Raw genomic sequence first — 21,205 nt, 5'->3', positions numbered from 1 at the left:
AAGATCATTACAGTCACTCTTGCTAACTGTAAGGCCAGTGCTTTTCCCATGGGAGATCATAATGACTTATTTTCTCACTTGACCAGTTCAATGGACAAATATTGATATTAGCAAAAGCATAATTAACAGTTAAAGGAGTTTCCTTCACCTACGTTGTAGCTGATGTGGCAGAATGGATACACAGTGCTTTATAATCCAAGGAGTCTGGATATGTCATGATTCAGTCTAAATCTAGCTAAGATGATCCTGGTGCTTCAAGAGTCTTCAAGAGTGCTGAGTTCTTGCACCTTGGTCTGACTGTCCTTTTGAAAACAACAGCAACAAAACCAAAAACATTATCTACTGCAGCACCAGCAATCTTGTATACTAATTTGGTTTTTGATGTTCCTGTGACAGTCATGGTCCCAGACTCTATATCCATTGCTTCTTCACTGAGATGTTTGTGTTTAATTTCTCTTTTGAAAATGGTCTTTTAATAGTGGCATGTGATTGCTGTAATATAGTCTGGAAAGTGCTTTACGGTAATACCACTTGAAAATTAGAAGCATACCTTGTACAAGGTATGATTGTCAGCATTAGCACATTTCAAAGCCAAGAGTACAACACCAGAGTTCTGTGTTGAACTAGAGGCCAGTCAGTTTCTGATGACACTTGTGACACTGTAATGAATTCAAGGGGTTTAATGTAGTTTCAAAGCAAGTTTTAATGAACACCTACTTGTCCTGGGTTGCAACAGGCAGTGAAGTAGGCTGACTTCCCGAACAGGAACTGCCTCCTCGGAGGTCATTCTCAGTCAGAGGCTTCTGCATCAGAATGTAACCACTAGAATTTGCCCTTTTTGGTCTTGCAGAATCCTGGATAAGTAAGTAGAATGAATTTTTCATTGTTTTCAGTGTTCTAATAACTGCTGCCATTGTTTGTCAGTTGATTGTGTTATGTCTTCTGAGATGTCTCTGCCTTGTTTATTACTGGCACAAGACAAGCAGTCATTGCTGTGTTTAAGAGAAAAAACTCTAAAAACCTTTGGCTGTCTTGCTTCTCTGTTGGTGGGAACTTATGGCCGCCTCTGTCCGACTAAATTTTGCGTAAAGGAAACACTTAAACACCAGCTCCATAGAAAATCAGTTACTTTAGTCCTTCTGACTCTGGACTCTGAAAATAATATATGAACAAAAAGAACGTGAACAGTTTTCTTCTTAACTTGTAAGTATTGTGCTTTCATAGTCTGAAAGTAGTGGTGTTCATTTTTTTCCTTATCTGATGTGTTTGGGAAAGAACTTTGTCTATGTTAGAGGATATGAAGTATATGGTAAGCTTTGGAAGTACATTTGGGAGTACGGGTGGCTCTGCTTTTAGATGGACTTTTGACATTTTAAAATAAGCCACGTCTGCAATGTTGTTTCTGAATGTCATCCTTATTTCTCAAATGAGGCATTCAAAATCTTTATGCTCTGTTCAGAATCTTTGAACTAATTATTCATTATGTAAGCACTGATTTTCTAATCTGTGTGGGCTTTCATTGTTGTGGTTCTACAAGGTTTTGCTTGAAGAAATAAATTCTAACTTCTGCCCAATGACATGGGAGAGCAGATCTCTGTCTTGTAGCCATTTCTCAGCTCACTGAGATGCAAGTGTCCAAGCTTCCTAGTTAATAGCTTTGATAGAGTCCAAGCAGAGGTGGTAAAGTTTGAATTCACTGCTCCGAGGACAGGTATGATAGAGAAGCTATGTCACCAGGCAGTGCTTTTCATATGGATTTCTAAAATCTGTGAGAAAAAGAAATCAACTCATCATAATTTTCAACTTTTGTTCCTTTATAAGAATGATGATTCTGTATTGCTCTACTGAGGGGGATGTTAGAAAAAATACAGATTTCTTAAGCACCTTAAATAGAAAATGTGATGCAAGAAAACACAGTACTTATAATAAAGGAACGTTTGGATGTTGTGTTGAGGGACATGGTTTAGTGAAAGCTATTGGTGATCAGTGGATGATTGGACTGGGTGATCCTGTGGGTCTTTTCCAACCTTGGTGATTCTATGATTCTGTGAAATCAATTTGTATTATGTCTGTTTCCTGTTCTTTTAATGATCAGTGTAGAGAGGTACATATATGAGGCACATACATATTCTGATCTATTTAAGACAGTGTATTCTAGCCCTCATTAATCAAAATGGCACTTTTTACACCTTCAAGTATTTTTGCATTTGCACATGAAGTGTGTTCCCAAAACTCTGTTCTGCCTCATTGATCTCTGCATTGTTCAATTTTCAGACCTAGGTGTCTAAAGCTAGCTGCAAAGATAGAAAAGTTGACTTCTAATGTGATTTCTTTCATCTTTTATATGTAGAATTGGTATTACAAACTGTGCAGAAAGACTTTCCAAGTTTGCTTTTTGCATTGAGCTTGGCACAAACACAAACAATCACTTCTCATGCTGAAAATCATACTGCCTACTTCCAGAGAAAGTGCTAGGAGACACCATTGCACTGGGAAGCTGCTTAAGGGAAAGGATTCTGTTAGAAACTGAGGAAAAGAAAGCAAGGCACAGGCTTTCCCCCTTAACTATTCAAATGTTGCCCATTCTAAAGCTTCTCTCCCAGATGAAAGCCAAGGGGTAGATCCTACTAGTACTCAAATCCAAGAGAATCACAGTATTTAAATTCAGTAACTTGTCCACTAGGAAAGAATATGGAAGACCAGTCATTCCAAGATTTCCCATTGTGTGTATACAAATCAGCAGCCACCTGAGTGAATGTGGAGCAGGAGAAAACCTTTTCTAGGCTTGAAGAACTTTGGAATATATGAAGACCTCCCATTCATCTATTTAATGCATAGAACACATTGGTGGCTGGGAGGCAGGTGTGTACACAGGACCAGGAGGGGAATTAAATATTAGTCCTGCTTCCTACATCAGTTTGGTGGACATTCTGAGTGTGGGAGCCCTGCAGGCATCTCCAGATCCCCACAGAAGCCCACTGCCATCATCTTACGTTTGTCCTGCCCATGGGGAATGTGAGAAACAAATGGTCTTGCACTGCAGCTCATCCTTGAGGTATCTTGGCTGAAGACTCAAAGAATTTGCAGCTTTAAGGTCTGAGAATCTCCTCTCCATTGTTTATGGTGTAAGCACAGCCATTTTTCTTGTCCTGTTAGTGCTTTGTACTTGATAAGGTCTGAAGGCTTCAGTAAAAAAAAAAAAAAAGGTACTGTGAAAGTAAATATCATCATGAAAATTGGTGTAAAAATTTCTTGCACTCTTCACCCCAGAAGCACAGAGCATAGATAGCATTTGAAGTAGAATTTGAGGAAAAACACCAGTGGCAAGTACTGTAAGTTGTTCACCTCTGTAAGCTTTTGCTGTCTCTTCCCACAAGAGGCATCTATTTCATGTCACCCATAAGGAGTGCAATGTAAGGACTGATACTGTGTCCCCTTGAGAGGTTAATCTTCACTGGTTCCCTCCTTGTAGTAAGTTTTGGGGAGGAACGTGCATAGGTGGTGCAAGGAGCTACTTCTGAAGTGAGATGTGTGGAGCTGTGAGCTGAGCAGGATGTGCGATGGGCAACTTAGAGCCAGGGTTATTAGGATTATAAAACACCGATGTTTCAAGTTAGCGTTTAGAGATATTAATGAGCAGCGATGGAAGCGCTCACCTTTTGACTCTTGTGTAGCTTACACTGGTTTGACAACTTGCTCTGGCCGTGACTCAGCGCTTACCTGGAAGCATGCGTTTATTTTTGGCATCCCAAAGTGTAATTCAGCTGCCCGTACACAGCCTAGCGAGATGAAATACTGCAGAAACACTCCGGCAAACCCCACGAACACGCCCGCCCGGAGCGGCTCGGGGCGGTTCCGGCTCCGGGCGGGCAGCGGCGCCCTCCGTGCAGCCGAACCCCGGGTGCCCGGGGCCGAGTTCCCCATCGGCGCGGGTCCGCCCGCGGACGGGAGGGCCGGGCCGGGGGGAAGGGGCGTCACCATCTGGTGTTAATTCCCCGGCCATCGGATTCGTGACCCGCCGCGATGAGATCAGCGGGATCGGCTTTCGCGAGGGGGCACGGCGGTCCCCGCCGCCGCTCTCCCCAGCCGCGTCGGCTCTCGCATGCGGCGGCGGCGGCGGGCGGCGCCGAGGGAGGCAGCGCGCACAAAGCCCGGTAGCCGCGCCAGGCCGCCTCCCGCCCGCACCGGGCACCGGGCGGGGCTCCCGGGCGGCCCGGCCCGGCCCAGCCGAGCACGGCGCAGCCGAGCGGGGCGCGCCGCCCCGGTCCCGCCGCCCACCCCCGGGCGCCCTGCCCGCCTCGCCGCTGGGCCGCGGCTCCGGGCAGCGCCGCGCGCCAGCGCCCGGCTCGTCTGCGCGCCTCCCGGGGCAGCTCCCGGCGCGGCGGGGTCTTCCTGCCCCCGGGGAGCACCGCGTGGGGAAATTCTCCTGCGAGTCGCGGCGAGTTTCTTCTCGGTCTTCTTTGAGTTTACTTAGAGTTCGTGTCCTCTCCTCTGGATTGCCCTTCTGGTCGCGTAGCGGATCCGTAGAGTTGCTTTGATGGTTCTTTTATGGTAAGTTTGGGGCGGATAGGTTCGTCTGCTTGTGCTAGTTCTGTGTTTTGTTGCATGGGAAGTCTGTGGGTACGAGGTGCTTTTTTACACAGTGCTGTTTTCCACGCTAGTGTTAGAAGAAGTACGTATCTGGAATGTTTCCTGTTTAATAATGTAACGTTTTGAAGAAAAAAAATACTTATTTGACTTGTGAAAGAGAATTATTATTAGATGTTTGCTTAGCTGAAGATTTAGGTTTCTTACAAACTTGTGTTGATTTGACTACGTTGGTGAAAGCAAACCTTCCTGTGTAACGCCTGCCGCAAGCCAGTATTTGGCAATTTTTAGTTGGTGCTTTTTCAGGTACTAAAACCTCGGCTTCACCGTTCAGATTGGCTGGAAATATTGAGCTATCTCAGTGAGAGGAAGGGGCAACTCGATTCGTACGCGAGGCTTGACTTGCCACAAAGAAAGGTACTGCCCGAATTCGTCCTCTAGTTACTTCTTAAAAGTCCTGCTGCTGGCGCTACTGGCGCGCAGCGATTCTGCGGCCGAGGGCTGGAGAACTGCGCGCTGCGCTCTGCCCCATTCATTCTCGAGGATCGCCTGTGTGTCAGCGCGGCAGAGGAAGTTGATGTGGCAGCGTCCGTGCTGGCAGCGAGTCGCTTCTGTTCCTTTGTGTTTAGTACTTGCGCTTGGAGTGCTATGCGCGGAAAATGTCCTTTGTATGGGGATGGCTGGTCGCTGGTTTGATACTGGCTGAAGTGTGTAAGTTGTGACTGATATTTTCACAGCGTGTTTGCCACGGGTGACAGAAACGATCCCTGACAAAGTGTCTGCTGGCTGTGAAAGGCTTCATCCTCCAGGGAGGAGCCAGACCCGTGGAGCCGTTTGTTGTGCTTGGGGCTGGAACTTGCCCTGCTTTTCCAACTATTTCGAAGGATGCTGCATTTTTAATGTTGTTTCTGTAACTAAAGCAGCCTGTCAGGAATGTGAATATCAAATTGCTGTGACATTGTTTGGTGCTGCTGACAGAATAATGCCAGATACCACACATTCTCTTAACAAGTCAAAGTTTTATAACTGGCATTGGTACTAGCGTGGTTCTCTTAGTGGTTGACATGCCTCAGAGTCCTGCTTCTGGCTGTGCCAGGCTGGGTGCAGGCTGACAGCTCCCACATCACGGGGGTGAGTGGCAGAGCTCCACGGCCTTGCCAAAGCCATCCCACGGGTGTATGGGTGTTGCTGGGCTCCATCCTGCAGACCCAGCACCAGTGCATTCTATGTGGCTGTTTTTGTTAATGTTACCCATGCCCATTCAGAAGCCCCAGGCTTCCTGTCCAACAGGATTGGAGCTTTGATGTAATGAAAGTTCTGGCTTTTTGCAAGTAGCCCTTGAGAGTTGAAGGTTTTGTTTATTTGCACTGGGTTTTTTTAATTGTTTTATGTGTAGAAATGTAAAAACAAACAACGAAACCCCAGCCCTCTATTGAAGAACTGCCTGAGTATCTTGCTTCCTGAAGCAATCAGAGCTGGTGCTTTTTGATCTGACCAAATTAGTCATCCTCATGATTTGTGTCCTGTGCCACACAGGAATTTCTGAGCCATGGGCCACCTCTCCCGTGACTTCACATGCAGAAGCTTATAAACTTATCAGGCCTCATTGTTGCTCTATGAACTTCTGTGATGGATTTTCCATGTATCTAGAAAAATCAAGCAAGCTCTTTTTATCTTATTTTCTTTTGCAATCACCATTTCCCCTTCTTCTGTGGATAGGTCACAGCCCTCTTTCTGTGGGGAAGGAGAATACTTGGCACAGTGGAACTCTGTGCTGGATACCAGAGTGCTGTCTGAGGTTGGATCTTCTTTTTTTTTTTTTTTTTTTTTAAATTAAGACAGCTGGAGACTTGTCCTGTGCCTACACACTTAAGGTACAGTGGCAGCAATGGAACAGAAAAGCAGAACGTGGTTTTCTGATACATTTACAGTTCAAAATACTTAAAGTAATTAGCAGCAGTAGTTAGGCACCCAGCTGTCCTGTCTCCTTAATTCCTCTTTGCCAAGATGAGAGTGAAAAAGAGGGTGAAAAGAAGCTGAAGGGATGCCTTTACCAGAGCAAAGTTCTGTACCTCGCGTTGCATTTAGTCTGCATTTTCTCTTCAGCTCATTTGGCTGCTCACTGCTTCCTTTACTCACGTGCTTTCGTGCTCTGGCAATGTCACTTCAGTGGAAACATGAGGCTTCTAGAGCACTTCTGGGTGCTCTGAATCCCAGCTTGAACAAAGCAACATGGAGCAGTGTTGTTGTTCACTTCCATTTCCTCCTTCTCCTAGTGACGATAAATGTACTCTTCTTAATATAATATACACAAAGAGGACTGTAGAGGTTTGACGTAAATGTTGCTGGACTTCATAAGCCCTGGCTGAAGGCCAGAGAGAGGCGGCTGGCGGAGGGGAGCACAAGTTGGAGTTGCCTGGTCCTGCTGGCCGCTCTGTGAAATGGGGCTCTGTGCTGGTGGAACTCGGCTTAGACTGATGCAGCTCATTTTGTTCCGTTTTGCTGGGCTGTGCTAATACAGCACACAGCTTGAGGCTAATGGAAATGTAGGCCACACATGTTGTCCTGGGGTCTTAAAGTATTTATTAAGCCCATTTGCTGCTCTGAAACTAATGGTTAAAAAAATGCAGTTATTCAACCAGTTGCCTTAAGTCAAAGCTTAATGTACGGTTGCTATGCATAGCTAAATATTTGCTGATAATTCTGTAAATTACTGTTGTTGGACTTACTGTTAGAAAATAAACATATGCTGTGGACTGAAACTTGCCAGACCAGATAGCTACCTCACCCACACGTATTTTTCATGGGATTGCGTACGTTGCCGAGAGCAACACAGATTCATTAACATACACATGTCTTTCAGCAGTGACTTAAAGCTGTCTTTATAAAATGCAGTTTAAGATAGGAAGAGCTCTGGTTGATGTATGAGTGCTGTTCTGAAAGCAGTGCTTCCTATTTTTGATGTTAGCTCATGTTGTCGGGTGGATGTTGGTGGTATGGCAGCAGAGGTTGAACCTTCCCACCAATATTCTGTTATGTTTTGTTGCTGTGTGACAGATGGCAGCATGGCAAAATGGCATCTGACATGGAAATGCATGTGAAACAAACGTGTGGAACCGAATTCCTCCATGTGGAAAAAAATGGCATCCATTGACATTCGTGGATGCTTGCTGAATGTTTCTGGAGACCAAACAGTGGATGTGAGCAGTGAGACCTGAAGAGGACTTTCAGCTAAGAACTGCCAGAAACTGATTGGCAGTATTTGCTTAAAACCTAATGGCTGTATTTCAGCTACCCCTTTCCTGTTACAAACTGGGCCTGCACATCAAGATCATTAGGAAGAAGTCACTTTTTTCCTTTTTTTGCCTAATTCTGGACCAAAAATGGAATGGTAGGTTCTAGTGCACTTATATTTGTTTGTATATTTGAGAATTTGTGCTATTTTTCTTAAAGGGATGTTTTCTTTGCCTCAGAGACCAATGCAGTTAGTTCATCCCTTATGCGTTCTTTTCCTTAGTGAGAAACATGGGTGTTCAGCTTTGACCTAGATCTATTCACAGTAAAGTCAGCTGAACTTAAACCAAAGCTAAGCAGCAGCAGTTATATTTCCTTCCCTTTTGTGTATCTTTGGGTTGGACACTGTAGGCTAATCCTGTTGGTGATGGGTGTCAGGTGCTGAGTTGGATTGTGTTGCGCTGCAGTGTGGGTGACTTAGCAACTTTTATCTTTGAGGATTTGTCAGAGGCTGAGTGACAAGTAAGCTTTGGTGTGCAGCATAAAACGTGGCAATGAAATCCATCTTTGAGCTGACTGCAGACTAATTCTTGCAGAGTCGCACAGCAGACTCTCTAGTTGACTTCACTTTCTTGTGAGTTTCCTGAAGTTCTTGTTGGCTACCCAAGTCTCAAATGCACATACGTGCTGTTTTGACTGGGCTGTCCCTTTCTATTTTAACAATTCCTAAGGAACATCTCGCAAACGGACTTTGGTAGATATCCCACCTTTATCCTGCCTTGCCAGAAGAATGAGGATTTTCTTCCTGCAGAAGTAAGTCTGTGTCCTGAAACGTAACCAGGATCAGGACTGTTCTAGCTCTGTCTTCTGTGTTATCTGCTGATCCTTCTCAGCAGCTAGATGCAGTAGAAAGCCTGAAACTTTTCTGTCTTAAGTCTTCAGTAAGGGGTTGTAAAAGGACTGTTGACGTGCACTTCGTTGTTGCTGTTTCCTTATATTTCGATATTGTCAGTCTCTGAGGCTGCTAACATCTGGCTAATATTAATTGATTGTCACGCTTGCAATTCACAATGTACTGATCATTCATTAAATATTTATATAGTCCTCGTTTTTTATGTTGCAAGATAAAAAGGGTGTGTTTTCTGTCATCTTTCTTATTCAAAAGCAAATAGCGCGTTGAGGCTGCTGGTTACTTAAAATGTTTAAAATATCAGATAAAGAAGATCCTCTGTACTTTGGTCAGTGCTAATATAACAGTTTCCTGTAATCTTAAAAATCTTACATGTAGTTCATTGATGACTTAAATAAAGTAAGATTCAGCATTGTAAGTACAGTGATCATCTATCAAAGATGTGAAAATGTGTATGCATCTGGAGAAAAGGTAATGAATTCAATGAATCAACTAAGTGTAAAAATTCACCAGTTTTAAGAAATGAAATGTGAAACGTAAGCAGTTGTCATAGGTGATGGGCACAGATGAAATCAGCAGTTTCTTTGAGATATCTGTGTGTGCTTGAACTCCTTGCTGTGGGACATTAGTGCTGTCATGGCAGTATCCCTCCCCTTGCTTGCTGGAGTGGCTCCTGTTAAGTGGTGCTGGGAATAGAAGAAAGTGTATGAGATTGCTGCCTTGAATTCATGTCTAGGGATAGGGCGGTCTTTTATTTTATGGTGTTTTTTCCAGCAAGCCATTTACAGCATTGATAATTGGCTTGAGTTTCCTACTCTTAGACTCTAATAAGAATTAGCAGTTTATTCACTTATATCACTTCATTCCAGCAAAGTTGAATAAAAATGAAAGAAGAAATCCATATCTGTCAAGCTGTCACAATTTGACTACTGGAAGAAAACACCAAAGGGAAATTGAAGCTGAATTTATTGACACTCCAGAGACGTGAGACTTACTGATCTGGCTTTACTTCTGTACTCTGTCTACATTCTGCTAATAGAGGATGCTGGAGGAGGAAGCTTCAATGAAGCCAAGCCACCATGCTCTCTTAATTTGTAAATTTTATTTTTTCATCGCAGTGCAATAGCTTTTAACTCAGGGGAGTTATGCCCAAGGTTGGGCAGAAATGTCACAAAGTAGTGAGCACAGACTAATGTGTAATTACTAACGCACGTGTCAGGAGATGAGAGGAGACTATTTCTCTTGCCCCGTAGCTAGAGATTGCTGAGATTGATAGACTGCTGTAATGTACTACAGTTTGCTCTGCCTGTGCATGGAGGTCTACTGCTTCTGCATATGGATGAAGATAAGTGACTTGATCGTTTGTTTGTTTTGATTGTTAGAGTGGGAAGTATGCTGCCTAAATCTGCCATCTAAATTTAGATGCCTGAATTAGGAATGCAGGAAACGCAGTAGTGAGTATAGCAAGTAGCTCATTTCCCCAGGAACTTTGCTGACAGAATAGACACTCGGACACTTACTCTTTTAAGCATCTAAACTGTGCAGAGCAGGCATCTGTTTGCACCTGTTATGAAAAATGTGTGTGGGATGCTTCCTCTGGATATCCTTACACCAAGGCATAACTGACATTTAATAAAACTTTCATCACAGAATTCCCACTTAAGTGGCCTTCACAAGGGATATTCTGCTTGCATGTTTTTGAGCTGAATATTTGCATATAGTGGAGTTTGATTTCACAGCTGTTCTATGTTTGGTTTCTGAAAAAATGTGTGCTTGAATCAAAGCTAGTGTCTGTTGTATAAAAATAATTGTAGCGGGAAGTTTAGCGATCACTATTACAGCAAGGGTGTATGGTTTGACAGGCTCTTAGCAGATTTCAGGTCTTGCATTTAGGTTTCTAATGGTGCAAGAAGATATTTTTATTGTATGTAACAACTAGCTTTTTAAATAAAGCGGGGTATCTTTCAGTTTAATCACTCTGTCTTGTAACGGGGAAAAAATTGTTGTTTTGTAAGAATTCCAGTTCTGTGTTTTCTAGAATGACATTTTAATTGAATGTTATGTTTATTACATTGATAATTGTGGTGGGTTCTTACCTATTCCTCAGCCTACAGAATCAGCTGTGCTATTAAAGATGATAAACATCTGTCCTGTTTGTCCTATCAAACAAATATTCGGTAGGAAAGGAAAGGAAATTACTGCTGCTACTGGTTGTAACTCATATTCAGCTACGCTTTTCTTGTTAACACTGAACACTGTACAGCTGCTTCATATGCAATACATAATAGCTTGTAAATAACAAAATAGGTTTAAATTTCATACATGTACTTAGCAAAACTAATAGCTGGTAATCAGCCTAATGGCTGATGATAGATTGTACAGTGCCAGCTGGGGAGCTTGTGCCCAGGAAGAGTAACACAAGATTGGGAATGGCTAGAGAATAGTTGGGGAATTTGGTGCTTTCTTAATTCTCTCAATTAACTTGATTAAGCAGCTTAGTTTAAATAGACAGTATTGGGGGATTGAAAGTTCTCTCATGTAGTATTTCCCACTGCCTTAGAAATTAATCCCTTTAATGTTGTGTTTGTGTAAAGCGGGCAGCCTTGGTTGTTCCTGTGTCCTGCACAGACATGAAGTGGTACATGCTTAATATGAGAGGCACACACAGCCTTTTCTCCTCTGCAATTGGATCTAGGCCGAGGTCATAAATCATAGTGATTTCTGTACAGTGCAATTGAATGGAGACCGACTGCTATATTTTATTAATATTGAAAGTTCCCTGTGCTTACACTGCTATTAATTCTTCCTTGCAGAAGAGCATGCTGTGCTTCTTTCCTTTGTCTTTTACTCTGCTTCGGAGCTGTGCTTCGCAGTGCAAGATGAGCTCCAAATGCAGTCCTTTGGTGTGTGAGCTAGTTTTAGTGCTGTGGTACAACCTTGCCATTGCACTGCCTGGGAGCATTTTAGACATGAGATTCCTCATTGAAGAACACTGTAGAACGCTGTGTACTGTGCTATACTGCGTATAGCATTGGAGGCTGTCTTTTCTCATTGCTCTTGTACGTCTGTGTTGGCTGCAGCTGTGGCACAGTTCAGTAAATAGTTTTCCTCGTCTCCTTGCCTGACTCCTCCTGTGTTCTTCTGGCCATTGCTTTAAGGCAGCAGTTCCCAAACAAGGGAATCTTAGTGACCACTTGGGAGTGTACCTGAGATTCCTGGCTTTACCACCAATGTCCTTATCAGGTACATCCTCTTTCCTACCCAAAGTCTTTATCTTCATAGCGTCAGGTAGGGAATTGGGATAGGGATGTTAGATAGGAAAGTTAGATGGTAGCACAGAGAGAGGTTCTACCTCTCTCTTCTTTCTAGTTTTCTCCCTTTATAGTAAGGGTTGTGGTCGCGTTAGAGGATCTTACAGTATTTTTTGTTTTTTAGAGCACAGAAAAGCAGCCTGAGGCCGGAACCAATTTCTACATGTCCCACAGCCCCTGGTGGTAGTTGGGAACCCATGCATTATCAGCTGCTGCAGCACAAATATGCCTCAATTCTACCAGTACATGGCCACAGATGGTTTTGAATGATTTTCTGAATAAATTGAACTACTTTTGCAGTACTGGATGTTGTGATATCATTAGATATCACACTTATTGCCATTAAAGCCATGTGGTAGATTTGGAAACCGGGATCTGTGTTTCTATCTTACTTTTGCTTACAAGAATTTCTGAAAAGACCTTGACACTACTGCAACGTTATCTCTTCCTCTGGATTATACTGTGCTACCCAAAAGCCATGACATAATGTTTTAGTAATGATGGTGAGTCTGTGCATTTAGATTGAACCACATATGTGCTGCCTGATGAAAGCTGGTTAGATAAGTGTGATTCTGTGCTCTGTCTTTTCAGCAGTGCCAGGGAGCTGCACTAGCCTGAAAAGCCTGTGCTGTGGGGTTGGATGTAAACATCTTAAACCAGTGCTAAACAGCAGGAATAATGTCAGAATGGTTTTGGTGTATGCATCTGTTTCTTCCCCATTCTTTATATTGCTTATGAGAAGAACATTTAAGTCAGTTAGCGTGTTGGTTCTGTGCTGTATGAGATGAATTCCACTATCTCCTCTAATTTTAGAGAAGAGTCACTTTTTGTATTCATTGCAAATTAGATGTTTACAGACTTTAATTTTGTCCTGATGATGAGCTCATGTACATCACAGAATCTAAATTTTGTCAGATTAATCCCACACATGGGTCAGGTTAGTGTTTCCAAATGACAAAGTCAGCTGAAAATAAATAAGTGCTCTTTCAGGAACTGAAGTGGGCCAGTGCCAGAGGAGAAAATAGAAACAGCATCTGCTGGAGATTCCCTGTGGTGATGTGCATGTAGGGAGGTCGGGAGAGCTTGTAGGGAGAGGTGGGGTGGGAGCAAAGCTGTAGTTCTTAGGAAGAAGGAAAATTCCTGATGGTAACACATGGAGGTCTTTCCTTCTGTTACGCAGCTGGGATTAGTTTTGTGTAGAAGCTTGTGTCTCAGTGACTAATGAAAGCTGGTCAGCTTTTATAAACAATCCTGTTTAATTGCAATTACTTTGAGGATAGTTTTTTTTTTTGTGAATTGTTGAGTCCTAACATGAGAGCCCTATGTAAGTTCACTAGGAAGGGTGCTTGAGAAAGCAAGCTGTTTGTGACTTCCAGACTTCTTGGGAGAAGGGTTTCATAGTACTAAACAGCTGACAGTGTGGCACACAGAGAAAGGATGGAAAGGAGAGGGAAGCTGTGGGGAGACGGGGATTGTAACAGGCAGGTCCTTTGCTGTAAGCCTGTGTTGAAGAAGCCGTGCAATGGAACTGAAATATCTGTTCTTTCTTTCCCTCATGTTAATGAACTCTGTTCCCTCCTGTCTGTGCTTTTCTTGAAAATGGTAAAAGAAACCAAATCCAGCTCTGATAAAGTTGAAAAAGAATAATTTTCCCAATGTTTGTTTCGTAGTGTAGGCCATATTGAGTGTGTTATGGTTTTATAACTCGTTGGGAAAACAGACATCTTTTTTTCTTGAACGTAGTCTCATAATTGTAAAGACATGTCTAAATGTCACTTTAATTCTTTATTATGTTGGAAACCAAGGTGGTCTGTACATCCCATAGCAGTCTAGGGTTTCACTGCTTTTTCCAGAAGTAAGAACTCCGAAACAGTGCTTTTTTTTTTTTTGCTTTTTTTTTTTTTTCCCCTCTGTTGCTGGTGTTCAGTTCTTTCATTCTGTGCATAGTGCTGCTGATCCAAACTTAGACTGAGCATATTCTCTCTAGGGCAAAGTGGGGCCTGCCTGAGTTACTGGAGAACTGGCAAATTTAGATGATGGCTTGAAGGTTCTTAACAATCATACCAAATTTGTTTTTTTCATGTAAAGTTTAATTGGAGCATGCACATTTTTGTGTAGCTTTGGCAAGGCTTCCAGAACATTACGCTAATTGTTTTAGTTCACTGGCAGTATATGTAGACATTGAGTACTGATATCTTTTTATTACCATCAGAAATTGTATCCTGGTACAGCTTTTTTCCAAATCGTTTGCTTTTTCTTTTTTTTCTTCCTCTCTTTTCCCCCAGTGCATTCAAGAATGAAATAAAACTAGTAATGAAATACTGCTTGAAACAAAAGCCTCTGCAGAAGACTGCTTAGCGGCAGGAACTTAAGTGGGAAGTTATTTTGAGAAACACAGCCTTTGCAATGGAGCTTATGGATCAGTCTGTGTTGAGACTCCTGTAGGTAGGCACAAAGCTGATTTATTTCTATCCATCCCTTTATCAGGAAGTCTCGTGTGTTGTTTTAAGTACTTCCCTGTGGTCAGAAATATCTGGAATTGTTGGCACTTGCAGCATGAAATTCTTCTAGGATGTGCTCTTTTAGGTCGGTAGTAAGGAGATGTAAACACTTCTCAGCGCGACAACATCTTTCACTGTGGCTTTTCCTAGTTGGAGGCCCTCTCTGGTGCTAACAGTGGAAAGTCTAGGTAATGGGGATGCTTCTTCCTATATAAAATAGTATTTATTTGAGAAGTCAGCCCTTCTTTGTTTAGCTCTGGCAAAAAGAAAGATCCAAAAAGGAAATAGCAGTATGCCTGGTCTCTCCCAGGAGAGGACCTGTCCCAAGTCCTCACACAGGCAACTCTTGTGCCTTCAGGAGTCAGAGATGCTTACTGTGGGGACATCAGTGGCTGTGCAGCTTTAACTCTTTAAATCCCTGTGGCCTTTCTCAGACTCCTCTGCATTACTAAATGCTCTGCTTCCTTCATTAACAGCAAGCACAGAAAATACTGCTCTGTAAAAGAGGAAGCTTTTAAGTGTATGAGAAGAAAGAATTTTGTAGTTGATGTTCAGGTAGTTTGTTTCTGTTTTATTACTCCTTCATTCCCATTTGTCTGTGCAATTGTTTGCTACTGACAGATGGACTTTAGCAAAGCCATGTTTAAGACAGATGAAGTTCACTGCTGTTGCTATTTTTTTTTTTTTTTAATAAAATATTTGTTTATTTAAGAGGAAGTTGTTTGGTCTCTTTGTCAGAGCTCAGGAGCTCTGTGTCACTTTGTAGTCTCACTTGGGAAATATAAAACCGTCATAAATCAGTTCATGGTCTGAATTTCTGATGCTGCTTCCTTAAGATGTATAAAGTCTGTTTACTTTACCTCTGTTCTTTAAAAGAAGTCCCTCTAGAAACTGCAGGACTAATGAAGCGTTTCTTCCTGCTCCCTTCAGGACTTGAAGCCTGCAGGATGTCTTGCCTGCTATTAAAGCTTGAAGCAGGCTCGTGAAGCAGGCTCGCTGGGTTCAGAGCTCCTTCTCAGCCATTGGCTTGCAGTCCAACCCGACAGTCCGTGCGGTCACTTGCAGGGTGCCTGCCCACTGCCCAGCTGCCCCTTCGGTTGTAATGTAGTTGCTCTGAGCCGCTGCTGTTCAGACTTGGCAGGGGGTGACTGCTGGCTGAAGTAGTTAAGGGGGAAGGGTTAGGAGGGATGCAGATGGTGTGATTGTGTAAGCCTATTTTCCTATTAAACAAAAGAATACGCTTTTGTTCGGAATGGAACTTGTTCTCGTGCATTCATCCTCAACATGTTTGCAGAGTACAATGGCTGGGTGCCCTCCAGCCCTGCCCTCCCCCCCTCATGACACCCTGTGTGCAGCAGTGGCTTCCCTGCAGCCTGTCCCAGCCCGCCTTGCACCAGGCTGAGCAGCTCGCTGCAGGGAGCCCATCTCCAATGCCTGGCCACTGTGTTTGGCCAGGGACACAATATGTTTCTGTCACTGGAGTTTGGCAGCTCTGCTGGAAATATTAAAGCCATCCAGGTCAGATCAGGAGCTGCCTCGTGTGTGCTGCTTCAGCTGCGGTGTTGGATGTGTTTGCCAGTGGCCCACCAGCAGTGAGCATCTGACAAGTATTGTTCCTAAGCTGCTGCTGCAATTCACATGAGCATTTGAACAGTGTAAGCCTTCAGAGCGCTACAAGCAGATGAATGTAGTCTGGTCGTTCCAGCAGCACTGTAACTTTTAAGCCTTTAGTGAATTAGTTTTAATAAATGGTGCAGAGGCTAAGAACTCGCTCAGCTCATTCATCGATGGCTAAACACGCCGACAGGCATTGTGGAGATGGAAAACCTCTTGCAGAGTCTGCTAAGTCTGCAGCAGCTTGTGATTAAAACAAGAAAGTTTTTCCTTATTCCCATCTTCATCATAGAAGTGCCCCTTGAAAGCCACCTGTGCACATCGGCTTCCTCATGGTTCACAAAGGCTCACCAGGCGTGGGGAACATTGAGTCATGCAGTGACTGAGCCTGGAGCTGAGGGGGCAGCTTTTCACTGGAGAACACCATTACTGTATCTGCAGTTGAGATAAAGTTCTGGAGAACAATCGCATTAAGCTCAGGGAGTGCTTGTTTGTCTGAGAGTCTCTTTCCGCCGTCTTTGGAGCTCCCCTCAGCCCAGGGAGCAGTTCTGGCATGTCCCCTCTGATGTGAAGCTGGCTGCATGGCCGATGTGGTGGTTTCCAGTGGAGTTTTTCTCATCTCTGACTTTGCAACTTTTTTTGCATTTTGAAGGCCGTTTGATTCCATTGGAAGTTACATCAAAAGAAATGTAAGCAGATGGAGTGTAGTCAGCCTCATCCATGTTTAGAGTTCTCTGTTTTGAAACCGATTCTGTAAGAGTATTGATCTATACAAAGCTGTGGAGTTAAGAGTATAAAATAAAGTGCAAAAAAAAAAAAAAAAAAGCTGGTGAAAAATAATAATGACTGCAGAGAAATTGAGATATTAAAGCTTAATTACTTTTTGAGCTTTAAATTTTCTGTGTTCTGACACCTATTGGTATTACTTATTTATTCGATGAAGCATGGCTGAGTAAAAATGTAAAGAGGGAAATTATACTGTATAATGCAAAATGAAACAGAAAACATAATTCTCCCTTTAGTGGTAGGCTTTATTCATGTGTTAATTTGCTCTTTTAATATAAGTGTGATATTGAACATTCAAAATGTCCACTTCTGGAAGGCGTTGACCATAGGGTAGGGGTGGCTGGAGGCTGAAAGATGCATGATGCCTTGCTTGGAGGGGGAGGAAGATGTAAACTCGTGGCTTGAATTTAGATACTATGACAGAGCAAGCATTTGCAGAACTATCTGATGTGCCAGATCAAGGGCTCACACACTTGAAAATAACCTGGCAAAATAAAATGCAAGATTTTACCAACCTCAGTTTCCTGAGGCAAATTCAAGAGCGTTTGAATGCAGGTGGCTGCAAGACAAAAGCAGAAGGAATGGGTAGGGGTGGCAGGAAAGTGCAGCAGCTTGAATGTGAGTAAGCTGATGGTAATTATGGAATCACATGTGTATTCCTGTTAAAAACCCTGAAACAAAAGTGTGTTTCTTTTCAGTAATTTTCCAATGGAATGTTTTAAATAGTTTTGCATAGCAAAAAATTATAGAATTCATTGCATTATGTTACTATAATTTCATATTATATTACTGTATTCTGAGAAGTCATTGTGCAAAAAACAAACAGAATAGAAGTGGGTTTTTTTCATCTTACATGTTTCTTTGGGAAATTAATGTTTCTATCTATCCACCCAGTGTTTCTATTTATCTAACCCAATCTTTTAGTTCTGGAGAGTTAAGTTCTGGAAACTTGCTGAGAGAAAGAGGGCTGAAAAACAAACTAAAACTTCAAAACAGCTCAGTTTCAAAATAGAGTTGATAGAAGCATTTAGAAATGTACATTCCACTATATTCATAGCTATTCAGGATTCTTTCTAAGTTCTTCATCTGACTAAACTGCTTCTAACTGTGGCGGTACAGTTGATATGATATTTCAGATTATTGTAATTCCAAGCAACCAAATGCACAATTTATTTTAACAACAAACTTATCTTGAATTTTGAAACAATTACATTTTTGTAACATGACAAAACAAGTTACCCTTTATGGATGCACATCCTTGGGATTTTCATGGAGTTGAAGAAGTCATGACTTACTGCTGCAGTGTTCATCCCACATGTGAAATGTTCTTTTGCTAAGTGTGTATACAACACAAAATGTTATCTGTAGCACAGGATAGCTCAGGGTGTCCAAGCATTTCTGGCTTCTTGCATTGTTACTGTATATTCCCAGTTTGACAAAGGAAGCCAACGTTGTTCAAAATATGCAATAAATCAGAAATGTTGGATGCCAGGACCTATAGCTGAAACCAACTGGCCAGTATTTTAGAGTGCCAAAAATGTACTAATTCTTTGTCACCCTCGGAGCAGTGTTGTCATGGTTTCATAGCTGTTTGCATGCTGTGAGCATAAGCCGTAGACACTGGACCTCATGCCTTTACACTTTCTGCACTGAGCTAAAACTCCTTGTTCTTCAACTTGTGGAATGCTTATCATCACCTTGTCCAGCACAACAGAGCTTGTGTTTCTCTTCTTACTCGTCTGGAGAGAGGCTCGGACCAGAGTCAAAGTGCTGGAACACTTAGGGGATTTGTTCTGTTCAGACACCTGGCAAAAGGACAACAGCTGTGCCCAGGGAGAAGAGGCACAGGTTTGGAGACTTCCGTTGCAGCCCTTACAGCCTATGGCAGCAGGAACAGTGCTGCAGGAGCTGGGTGCGTGAAGGCAAAAAGCCAGCCAGAGGCAATTGCAGGAAGAGTGGGGACCACTGCATAGGATTTTGCTGTGCTTGTAGGCAGAGGGGTCACTTTCCTGAAGAGATTATTTCAGTATTATTTGTTAGAACTTGTTTCACTTCACTTATTTTGGTGCCACATTGGTAGAAATGATGTAAGCCACAGCATGTTCTTAGTGTAGTTTTGCAGTATTTCTATGTTATTTCTCATCTGTGTTTTTCAAGTTTTCTGCGTATGTTGTTCATAGTAATTGATGGGGAAACATAAACATGAATGGTGAAAAAAAAATCTGACTTCACAGGAAAACATGTTTCTTTTATCGGTAGTTCTGTTCTACTGATGCCAATGTACTGAATTGCTAAAAATGCACTGTATTTAATTATAGTGGAATGATACCCCAGCAAGCTTTTTTCTGCTGAGTATAATTGGTGTTTTTATTGTGAATAACTTCCCTAAATATTTTGGCAGTCTGCATGAAGACACAGCTAAGCGATGCTGACGCACTTTTCCTGTTAGGAGTTGGCTTGTTCTTGTACAGTATGCTTAATCTAATCGTCAGATCCTGACAAAGCATGGCAGGAGTGTGAGACTGAGACAGAAACATTTTAGGCTACACCAACTAGCAGTCTTCTCAGCCAGAGCTTTCCAGTTGCGTAGGGACAGTAAATGGTATGATTCTTTTACTCTTCCCATGAAAATACTATCTTTTTCCACAAAATATATTTTTTCACAAGGGTGTCTGATGACATTTAATGTTTCAGTTTTAGCCTCCGAATGGATATACTGGAGAGATCGTGTTTATTATGCCAAATGGGAATATTTTCATATTTCTTAACTGCTGTGGTGGTTTGAAATTGCTGGAGGAGCAGTGCTCTGTGAAAGCAACATTTTCCAAATCAAATTTGACATGTAGTTTGCATTCAGAGCAAAATTATGCAGTGAAATTGCATGTTGCTTTAATTTTAGAATGTTTATATGTATATATATTTTGTTCCTGATTCTTTTATATATGTCATTCCTAATTACTTTTGACTTTGAGAAGACAGGCAAGGAGCTGAGTTTCCCTAAGTAAAGTACCATGAGGTCACAAAAAGTCACAGGAGGTTGATGACAGTGCTGTGCTTCAGCAAGTTTTCATTATTTCAGGGGATGTTGAGAAATTTGTGACCAAGTATTTCTGTAAGTGCATTGGGTAGAGCTTAACCTGAAAGGAGCAATCTTATCTCATCCTATCCATTAACCCTCAACTTCTCCAAATTCTGTGTTGTCTAACATTGTTCCTGCAGATTGGAAGCCAGTTTTGTGGTTTCTTTGCCTGGGAAGTTGTTAACAAGTAGCTCTTCTTCCCCTTGCATTTGGGCTTTCCTTACAAGCTCTGTTGAGCAGTCAGCAGGTAGTTGTGTGATGAGGAGCTGCCTGGTGCTGCTGGCAGTGGTGGTGAGCGGGACGCTGCCAGGGCTGCTGTATTGACAGTGTAATGTTCCCCGGGAAGGGGAGAGAGCAGCCAGCTGTGCTTCTGGGGCTGCACCCCAGAAAGCTGCACTCGTCTGGCAGGATGAAGGATGAGCTGATGCCTCTGCAGATGTGATCTTGCTTCAGAGCTGGTCTCTGCCATCTGTTTGCTGTTAAATGGGCAGGATGCTGATAAAGGAAGGGAATAGATGACACGTGCTTGGAGGCAGGCTGGTCCTGCAGGCAGGCAGAGAGACTGTTGTGGTCTTCCAGGAGCACTGTCTGCATGAGGTGCTCCTTACAGGGCTCACGTTAGTGGTGTGTAGGCTGTGGAGCAGAAGGCATTCACTGCAACCTCAGGTAAAGATTTCATGTCAGTTACCACTAAGTGCACATGACTGGAGCTGTGAGATAGCAGCTAGCGTGGGGTTACACCTGTGCTGGTGCAGTAGTACAATTGTGTTGAATTTGCTCTTGCTTTTACTTGTCCAAGTCCTCTGACAGCTGAATGCTACAAGTGTGGTTACAGTTGGCCTTATAGCAGAAGCTGAGAACAACTGTCAGACAATGCAGAATAAGAATGGGAAGAGCACACAATATGTTTCAATGGGTGGGAGAAAGTATTTGATGAAGGGCAGCTTTGAAGCTCTGCGGAGCTCTTATCTTAATGCGTCAGGAGCTATACAATTTTACATTATCGTTCAGTCCTATGTAAATACAAAGCCATTTGGCAAAATGTTGTAATGCGTGATTAAATTGTTTGATAATATTGATATGTGAACAGTGGTGTTCATATCTGTGACCAAACATTATGAGATACAGTTTCAAATCAAAATAATTATGAAGCACATCCCAGAGTAAAGACACAATTATGCTT

The 21,205-nt window shown here is 42.7% G+C and overlaps 1 protein-coding gene across 3 annotated transcripts in view; it reads left to right on the top strand.

Moving 5' to 3' along the window:
- The first annotated feature begins 4,412 nt into the window (after positions 1-4,412).
- The window catches only part of SPSB4 (splA/ryanodine receptor domain and SOCS box containing 4), an 85,063-nt gene continuing 68,270 nt past the window's right edge, over positions 4,413-21,205 (top strand). Inside the window, exons 1-2 of one of the 3 annotated variants that reach the window (XM_085232850.1) lie at positions 4,414-4,551; positions 7,645-7,978. The gene's annotated coding sequence lies outside the window, so the exon portion shown is untranslated. Of the gene's footprint in view, positions 4,552-7,644; positions 7,979-14,327; positions 14,488-21,205 lie in introns of all 3 variants that reach the window. The other 2 variants (XM_085232851.1, XM_085232849.1) reach the window with 2 other exon arrangements.

This window comes from Meleagris gallopavo, chromosome 11 (assembly GCF_905368555.1).
Source record: "Meleagris gallopavo chromosome 11, MGAL_WU_HG_1.1, whole genome shotgun sequence".
NCBI lineage: Eukaryota > Metazoa > Chordata > Aves > Galliformes > Phasianidae > Meleagris > Meleagris gallopavo.
Note: the sequence above shows the minus strand (reverse complement) of the source record. Positions and strands in the feature narration are given on the sequence as shown.